This window comes from Brienomyrus brachyistius, unplaced genomic scaffold (genome assembly GCF_023856365.1).
Source record: "Brienomyrus brachyistius isolate T26 unplaced genomic scaffold, BBRACH_0.4 scaffold63, whole genome shotgun sequence".
In the NCBI taxonomy this organism is placed as follows: domain Eukaryota; kingdom Metazoa; phylum Chordata; class Actinopteri; order Osteoglossiformes; family Mormyridae; genus Brienomyrus; species Brienomyrus brachyistius.
The window spans coordinates 1130766-1140750 of record NW_026042338.1 but is presented as its reverse complement, the minus strand read 5'-3'; the positions used below and the strand labels follow the sequence as shown (position 1 = coordinate 1140750).

General features: G+C 45.9%; 1 protein-coding gene across 4 annotated transcripts in view; it reads left to right on the top strand.

Moving 5' to 3' along the window:
• The first annotated feature begins 4996 nt into the window (after positions 1–4996).
• LOC125725228 (NACHT, LRR and PYD domains-containing protein 3-like) overlaps positions 4997–9985 on the top strand; it is a 43095-nt gene continuing 38106 nt past the window's right edge. For 3 of the 4 annotated variants that reach the window (XM_049001991.1, XM_049001992.1, XM_049001987.1), the window contains exon 1: positions 5520–5889. The gene's annotated coding sequence lies outside the window, so the exon portion shown is untranslated. Of the gene's footprint in view, positions 5145–5519; positions 5890–9985 lie in introns of those variants that run through there. The other variant, XM_049001988.1, reaches the window with a different exon arrangement.

The following is a 9985-nucleotide window of genomic DNA, read 5'->3' as shown; positions in this document are numbered from 1 at the left end:
AATGTGACTGCAAAACTAATGTTCGTTTATTTTGGTTTTGCCCTTGTGCTGAAAAATTCTGCTCTGATATGCTTAACATGATACAAACAAATGTATGTCATAATTTTCAGTTTTCTTGTAAAGATGTTTTTTGCGGGTTTTTGTGACTGGAAGAATACATGTCACGATCGGCGTCGGGCGAGCAGGGAGCGGAGAATCAGGAACTCCGGCTTATTAGGTAGAACAAACAGACGAGGCGAAACACGGAGCACGACGTCTATGACGGAACTGGGGATACGTACTCTGACGTGGACTTAAATACACAGGACTGAATGAATGGGCTCACCACCCATGGGAGGGGCCATAGGGGTCGGGTGCGAAGTGATCTGGGCGGCGGCCAAAGGCGGGGACCTTGGCGGTCCGATCCTCGGCTACAGAAGCTAGCTCTAGGGACATGGAATGTCACCTCTCTGATGGGGAAAGAGCCTGAGCTGGTGCGCGAGGTTGTGAAGTTCCGGCTAGATATAGTCGGACTCACCTCGACGCACGGCTTGGGCTCTGGAACCAGTCTCCTTGAGGGGGGTTGGACCCTTTTCCACTCTGGAGTTGCCCGCGGGGAGAGGCGCCGAGCGGGCGTGGGCATACTTATTGCCCCCAGGCTGGGCGCCTGTACATTGGGGTTTACCGCAGTGGACGAGAGGGTAGCCTCCCTCCGCCTTCGGGTGGGGGGACGGGTCCTGACTGTTGTTTGCGCTTATGCGCCAAACAGCAGTTCGGAATACCCACCCTTTTTGGAGTCCTTGGAAGGGGTGTTGGAGAGCGCTCCTCCTGGGGACTCCCTTGTTCTGCTGGGGGATTTCAATGCTCACGTGGGCAGCGACAGTGAGACCTGGAGGGGCGTGATTGGGAGGAATGGCCCCCCCGATCTGAACCCGAGCGGTGTTTTGTTATTAGACTTCTGTGCTCGTCACGGATTGTCCATAATGAACACCATGTTCAAGCATAAGGGTGTCCATATGTGCACTTGGCACCAGGACACCCTAGGCCGCAGTTCGATGATCGACTTTGTAGTCGTGTCGTCGGACTTGCGGCCGCATGTTTTGGACACTCGGGTGAAGAGAGGGGCGGAGCTGTCAACCGATCACTACCTGGTGGTGGGTTGGCTCCGCTGGTGGGGGAGGAAGCCGGCCAGGCCTGGCAGGCCCAAGCGTATAGTGAGGGTCTGCTGGGAACGTCTGGTGGAATCCCCTGTCAGGGAGAGTTTCAACTCCTACCTCCAGCAGAACTTCTCCCATATCCCAGGGGAGGCGGGGGACATTGAGTCCGAATGGGCCATGTTCCGTGCCTCCATTGTGGAGGCGGCTGACCGGAGCTGCGGCCGCAAGGTGGTCGGTGCCTGTCGCGGCGGTAATCCCCGAACCCGCTGGTGGACACCGGTGGTAAGGGATGCCGTCAAGCTGAAGAAGGAGTCTTATCGGGCCTTTCTGGCCTGTGGGACTCCAGACGCAGCTGACGGCTACTGGCAGGCCAAGCGGAATGCGGCTTTGGCGGTCGCTGAGGCAAAAACTCGGGTGTGGGAGGAGTTTGGTGAGGCCATGGAGAACGACTTCCGGACGGCTTCGAGGAGATTCTGGTCCACCATCCGGCGGCTCCGGGCGGGAAAGCGGTGCAGCATCAACACTATTTATGGTGGGGATGGTGCGCTGCTGACCTCAGCTCGGGACGTTTTGGGTCGGTGGAGGGAGTACTTCGAAGACCTCCTCAATCCCACCGACACGCCTTCCAATATGGAAGCAGAGTGTGGGGACTTGGGGGTGGACTCGCCTATCCCGGGGGCGGAGGTCACTGAGGTGGTCAAAAAGCTCCTCGGTGGCCGGGCCCCGGGGGTGGACGAGATTCGCCCAGAGTTCCTCAAGGCTCTGGATGCTGCGGGGCTGTCCTGGTTGACACGCATCTGCAGCATCGCGTGGACATCGGGGGCAGTACCTCTGGACTGGCAGACCGGGGTGGTGGTCCCCCTCTTTAAGAAGGGGGACCGGAGGGTGTGCTCCAACTACAGGGGGATCACACTCCTCAGCCTCCCTGGTAAGGTCTATTCGGGGGTCCTGGAAAGGAGGGTCCGCCGGATTGTCGAACCTCGGATTCAGGAGGAGCAGTGTGGTTTTCGCCCTGGCCGTGGAACAGTGGACCAGCTCTATACTCTCAGCAGGGTTCTGGAGGGTTCATGGGAGTTTGCCCGACCAGTCTACATGTGTTTTGTGGACTTGGAAAAGGCATTCGACCGTGTCCCTCGTGGGGTCCTGTGGGGAGTGCTCCGGGAGTATGGGGTACCGGGCTCCCTTTTAAGGGCGGTTCGGTCCCTGTATGACCGGTGCCAGAGTTTGGTCCGCATGGGCGGCAATAAGTCGGACTCGTTTCCGGTGAGGGTTGGACTCCGTCAGGGCTGCCCTTTGTCACCGATTCTGTTCATAGTTTTTATGGACAGAATTTCTAGGCGCAGCCAGGGCGTTGAGGGCGTCCGGTTCGGTGACCTCAGGATTAGGTCTCTGCTTTTTGCGGATGATGTGGTTCTATTGGCCTCATCGAGCCGTGACCTTCAGCTCTCACTGGAGCAGTTCGCAGCCGAGTGCGAAGCGGCTGGGATGAGAATCAGCACCTCCAAATCCGAGACCATGGTTCTCAGCCGGAAAAGGGTAGAGTGCTCTCTCCGGGTTGGGGATGGGGTCCTCCCCCAAGTGGAGGAGTTTAAGTATCTCGGGATCTTGTTCACGAGTGGGGGAACGATGGAGCGGGAGATCGACAGGCGGATCGGTGCGGCGTCAGCAGTCATGCGGGCGCTGCATCGGTCTGTCATGGTGAAGAGAGAGCTGAGCCAAAAGGTGAAGCTCTCGATTTACCAGTCGATCTACGTTCCTACCCTCACCTATGGTCATGAGCTTTGGGTAGTGACCGAAAGAACGAGATCGCGGGTACAAGCGGCCGAAATGAGTTTCCTCCGCAGGGTGGCTGGGCTCTCCCTTAGAGATAGGGTGAGGAGCTCAGTCATTCGGGAGGGACTCAGAGTAGAGCCGCTGCTCCTCCGCATCGAGAGGAGCCAGATGAGGTGGCTCGGGCATCTGATCAGGATGCCTCCGGGACGCCTCCCTGGGGAGGTATTCCGGGCATGTCCCACTGGGAGGAGGCCCCGGGGAAGACCCAGGACACGCTGGAGAGACTATGTCTCTCGGCTGGCCTGGGAACGCCTCGGGGTCCCCCCAGAGGAGCTAGACGAAGTGGCCGGGGAGAGGGAAGTCTGGGTCTCCCTGCTGAGGCTGCTGCCCCCGCGACCCGACTCCGGATTAAGCGGGAGATGATGGATGGATGGATGGATGGATGAATGAAACAAGAAACATCTGATAACATCGGGGTTCCATATGAGGTTAACGAGGGGGCGCGGCACACAGGAAGATCGTACGAGCCGAGCGTGACAATACAGATAAATTTAATACTACAAATTTTATATTCATAAATGTAAATACAATAAATCTAACCTATTTTTCCTTGTTCACAAATTAGACCTAATAAATTATATTAATCTAATCAGAAAGTCTAAAAATAAAAAACAATCAGAACTGTATCCTGATTTGATGCGTTTTTACTTGATGTATAGACATAGTGCTAAAATGTTCTGTCATATTTGGTATTGAGATGGTATCTTTTACTTTGTAATAACTCTGTCTGAATATAATTTTTTGTTTTTGTTTTGTTTAATATTCTGTCTGTAAAATATATTACCTGTACTTGTTGAGTATTGGAATTTTTTTTTAAAAGTGTGATTCAAGTGTTTAGTTTGACCTTTACTTCGCTACACCAGTTAATATATTTTCATGAAATTATAAAATTACACAGTTTTGTCTTTGACCCCCCCCCCCCAAATACCTTGGATTCCTCCATTTCTAAATTTCTCAAATCGCCTCTGTTAATGATTTAAGTACCGCTTTTTACAGATCATCCTTAATCTGTGTTATAAGGCCACTTAAAAAAAAAATTGGTTCTCGTCCTTTTTTTTGGAGGGGGTTTGTCGGGGAGGGGGGGTGGAGGGATTTTTTATTATTATTATTATTATTATTTTTTTTTTACAAATTTTGATTGACTGTTTGGACTTTCAAATATGTAAGAAAATACATATTTGAAAATACATACCGAAGAGAGCAGACCTACTTAGTACGCCTCCTCAGTTCTTCCAGTTTGTTGCGTTTCAAATATATTAAATGTAAGAAAATACAAGAATGTAAATTCCTTGATCCATGTGTATCTCATAAATGCCTTCCCAACTATTGATTTGGATACTTTATGCGGATGTTTCATTCGTGAATATAAAAATGATACTATTTGAAACCAATATTCTGTTTGTCATTCCCATTCTAAATGAACAACCAAGATTTTAAAATATATATCTAGAAAGAAAGTGTATTAGAACATGTTAAAACACGAGGAATTTACAAAATACAGGAACCTGAATGGTTGAACAAGGAAATGCAACTCTACAAACATGTACTTAAGAACATGTACCACATCACTTCCCCAGATTTAAATCTTTGCACCAGCCCATCTCAGGTAGAGACAAATTTAGGTTCATGAAACCATTCCAAGACTAGGATTACACAATGTGGATCAATCGTTGATATGGAATGCGCGGGAAATTCAAATTTCGTCATTCTTGGGCATTTTCCATGCGATTTTTACGAAATTGAAAAAATTCGGGTCAGAGGCATTTCGGCGGGTCGGGAGGGAACGAGAACCATTTTTTTTAAGTGGCCTAACCGAATTACGGTTATTGTTACTAATAGATGTGGACCCCTTGTTAGTTTCCCATATGATAAATATTGTGTTCAATGTTATTATTTTGCACTGTTATTTGCATTGTTCATCTCTTGTGATGAACATCTCTTGTGTTCATCTCTAGTGCAATGTACTGCGTGGCTGATGGGTTTAAGGCAGGGACAACTGTGGTGCGATTCAGGCAGGCAGGGTAACAGGAGCGGAGCACACACAGGCACTTTGGCCAGCTCGCGGGGGGGTCCACTGAGTGGAGTGCAAAGAGCGCATGCGTCATGCAGAGCACTCGACAAGGATCGCCGCATACAGTCCTGTTTAACAAGCGGGTTTTTGTGCTTGTGTTTCAGGTGAGCGAAACTGTTCAAAAGAAAGCAAAGTGAAACGTACTGTGTGATACTCACGTAACTGTTTTAGGATAAATGTAAATCGATCAGAACAGTTACGAATGAGTAATACAGAAATATTAATGAATATCAGTAAGGGAAAACCTGTAGCTACTCAGACCATACAGTTGTACGAGCTCGCCCGAACATTATCAGTGTGCGTATTGAGGAAAGTAAATTGTGGGATTATTGATTGTTTATATGTATAAGAACGAATGTGTTTATCTCTGTGTTAAGTTGTTTCGAAGCGAATAAATGTTTAAATCGACATAAATGTTTAAAAGTAATTGTATGTGTAAAAATGGAATGAGTGCGAGTGGAGTGCAAAGAACGCATGCGTCATGCAGAACACTTGACAAGGATCGCCGCATACAGTCCTGTTTAACAAGCGGGTTTTTGTGCTTGTGTTTCAGTGTTTTTCCGGTGAAGTAAAAATCATCACATCATTGTAAAAAAAACCCTATGCATGCCTGGAATTTATTCACCTTGTCCAAGTGTGCAACATAGACACATAGATAATATCCCCCCAAAACCCTACGAAGTGCCGCTGAGTCCGTGTCCATTTTTTTGCATGAGACGGAGCTGATCATTTCCTGCCTGTAAACGAAAGTGAAATTAAGTGTCGGGATTTTAAAGGCAGAGTCGCCATTTTATCAAGAAACATTTTATCAAGATTCTGGAATAATGTAAAGATATTCTATGTTTCAAGGTAAGATTAAATTAATAATAATAAAATTGATATGTTTAACACAGCCTACATATACAGCGAAATTTAAAATTTTCAATATAATTGAACATTAAATATACGTCCGTACAGCACAGTAGGTTACTGTACGCGTATCAGAAGAGTTTTCAAATTAACATCAATAATATTTAATTACTTACGCTCAGCCATGAGTTGGCCTAATATGCTGTGCTGCGTAATTATGTACCGGGACGTAGGCTGTAATGTTTTGAAGCTATATTAAGTTTTTCTTTTATTAAGTGTTGGGGATTAATGCCAGTGTGCCGAAACATCCGGGTTAAACTAAATGTTTAACATTTTATTAAATCAAAGGTTTTACTACGGATCTGTTCTGTGTTCTCCAATCTGAAATGTGCTGATCTTAATTGTAGTCATACTTTGCAGTCGTATTTAAACTCTTTAATGCAAATAGTACGCAAGTCTGATTTTAATAATCGGTAAAGAATAAGTCAAACGCAACCCACAGCGCAGCTGAATGACTGAAGGTGGTGTCACTTACTCCGCCAAACCGTGAGTAGTGGAGCCGACCAATCACAACAAATCATTAACAGTAATAAGCTAGAAAGAGATCTCTCAATGGAGGAAACTGATGATTTTATATCGTCCAAGGTGTTTAGAGATTTTTCAATACCATTGATACGAGCCAAAATCCGGTCAGCACAGAATCGGCACCGCCCACGATAGAATGGGAGTCATCGTCTGCCTGACCAGCGGATACTTGTCGAGCTGATTAATTAATTTTTTTTTTCTTGTCAGTGAGAACGAGTTGAGGAAAAAATGGGAAAATCTTTGTGACTTCGACATGGTTAAAGTATATTCGGAACTATTGTAATAGCGATTTGGACTTGTCATACTTTTAGGTCCCTTGGAAATCAGTCTCAGAATCAGAATCGGGTTTATTGGCCAAGTATGTGAGCGAACACATACAAGGAATTAGATTCCGGTCGATGGTCTCAAGCACAACAGTGTAAAACCAACAACAATCTACAATATGAATATGTATTATGGATTTATATTTATACATATAAAGGTAAATGTTAAAAAAATGTATAAAAGTGTTATTTGTATGTATATGTTTATACTGTTTATAAATGTAAATATATTTATGGATACTGTATATACATATATACATGTGTACATATGTACATATATATACACACACACACACATATACACAAAGTGTGTAAATGAACAATACGATATAGTAAGCAACGTAAATTTTATATACAGACAAGATTACAGAAATATATCCCACACAGGGCTCGCAAAATTTCAAAATCCTTGGTAGTCCTTCGGGCAGGCACTCTTTAGTTTTTGGTAGCCCAAAATAAATTTAAGTAGCCCAAATAAATAATAGATTATTTTTAATGTATAATATTGTAAAACAAAACATCAATCAAAAAATTGTTAAAACACAAATTACAATTACTCAAATATTTGGTTCTAATTAAACAGAAATTTCTATGAACTTGTAAGAACTGTGTAGAACATGAATCAGTCTGTCAGATTCTGAATCTGAAATTTCCACTGAAGTCATGGATGAGAAAATGCCACTCGACGTTGAGGGCATAGCATCTCCTTCATCAGCTTTCTCTTTCTGTGCATTGGCCTCCATTTCATTTCTCTTTGTTCTTGTCGGGGTTTTATGATCCAGGTGTCTTGAACCTTTTCCAGAAAACATCCAGAAACTAATTGACTTCTCAGAGCAAAAAGATTGAACTGTTTCCCCATTAATGGAGAGTTGCATGCAGTCATTCAGTGTACCACAAAGTAGATTGTTATGATGTGGGGTATCCTCTGTTTCAGTCTCCCAGTTACTCCTGTTTTCTCACCCATCATCACTGCAGCACCATCAAAATTTGCACACGCTACTTTCTTTTTCCATATGTCTTCTCTTATACCCATGGTGTTCACTGCTCCATCAATAGCCTCTAAAATACCTGCAGCATTTGCACTCTTGACTGGCTGACATTTGATCAGGTATGTGGATATGTCACCATTATCTCTCACATACCTGACATGAACCAACTCCTGTTCTATTATACCAGTCTCTGTACTGCCATCTGCACGAATGGATAAGAACCTGCATTCTTGAATTTCCTTTTCGATCTGGTTTCTTGAAGTTTGTGCTATTGCTCCAATAAACTCTCTGCAAGCATGGTCATTGATGTAAGTGGAACCAAGATCTTGGCCATTTGCTTTTTGAAGTTTGCAAAGGCTGCTAAATTTTGCCAATGGTAGTTCACTCTTTGCAACATAGTACGCTGTTCTAAACAGCTTTTTCAGGACTTCTTGTTGTGCTTGGTTTATTTTTAGTATGTTTTTTGCAATTTGTGTTTGTTCTGGGAAAGATGCTGCAGACTGAGCACCAATGCATTTCTTGTGATGCAGAGATTTCTCATGGGTTCTGATGGGGTCTTTCCTAAAATTACTGGTCCCAGTAACAAAGGCGCTTGCCGAGTCAGAAATCGAGGGAAATTCACGACACACCCGGCAGAACATTATGTTATTTAGCTTGTCATATTCCAGCCACAGAAATTCTTTTGTCAATGAAACCAAAAGGCTGCGCTTTCTTTCTGCCTCATAGTCTGATTTGCCATAACTTTTCTGCTCTGTGGTAGGCTTTTCTTTGGCTGTCCCTTCTTCACCCTGACCTGTCTTATTTGGTTCAGCAGAACGAAAATACCTGCGTAAATCCATTTATTTTTATTATTTTTCTCTGCGCAATCAACCTCTATCACATGTTTAAGCTTGCTGCGGGAGATTTCACTTGTCACGTTTTAATAGTAAGCTAATGTATGATAAAACGATGTCAGTGGAATTGGTGCGCAATTAATCCGTCACTGACTAATCTGTACTGCCGCTCTCTATACACAGTTTCACGATCGCAAAGTGAAAGTAAAAAACAAACGCGAATTCAAACGCGATTTCAATATATCACATATTGACAGTGGCTCATCGATGCCCGAAAATGACATAATTACCCAGCTACGTTTGCGAAAGAATTCATATGATAGCCCGACGGGCAGGGCTGAGATAGATTTTGGTAGCCCGACTGGAAGACACAGTAGCCCCGGGACGTCGGGCTAGCGATTTTGCGAGCCCTGCCACAGACTGTACATAAAGCGCAGTTGCAGTGCTGTAGGTGTTTAGCACTGTGACAGATCAGCTGTTTAGGAGGGAGATGGCGAGGGGAGAGAAGCTGTTCCTGTGTCGGGTGTCCTGGTCTGCAGGCTCCTATATCGTCTGCCAGAGGGCAGCAGCTCAGAAAGTCTGTGTCCAGGGTGTCCGGGATCTGTGATGATTCTCCTGCCCTTTTCCTGGATCTTGAGAGAGAGACAGGTCCTGGATGGAGGGCAGGGGGGCACCGATGATCTTTTCTGCTGTCCGTACGGTCCGCTGCAGTCTCTTCCTGTCCTGTTTGGTGGCTGCTCCATGCCAGACTGTGATGGAGGGCAGGGGGCACCGATGATCTTTCTGCTGTCAGTACGGTCCACTGCAGTCTCTTCCTGTCCTGTTTGGTGGCTGCTCCATGCCAGACTGTGATGGAGGGCAGGGGGGCACCGATGATCTTTCTGCTGTCCGTACGGTCCGCTGCAGTCTCTTCCTGTCCTGTTTGGTGGCTGCTCCATACCAGACTGTGATGGAGGAGCAGAGGACAGACTCAATGACTACAGTGTAGAACTGGATCAGCAGCTCTTGTGGAAGACTGTACTTCCTCAGTTGTCTCAGGAAGTACATCCTCTGTTGGGCCTTTTTGAGGATGGAGGAGATGTTGGTCTCCCACTTTAGGTCCTGGGAGATGGTGGTACCCAGGAACTTGAAGAACTCCACAGTAGACACCGGGCTGTCTGATATGCTGAGGGGGAGCAATGATGACGGACGTCTCCTGAAGTCCACTGTCATCTCTACAGTCTTGTGCGTGTTCAGCTCCAGGTTGTGCTGACTGCACCAGAGTACCAGCCGCTCCACTTCCTGCCGGTATGCAGACTCATCACCATCCTGAATGAGTCCAATGATGGTGTCGTTTGCAAACTTCAGGAGTTTTACAGCTGAGTTC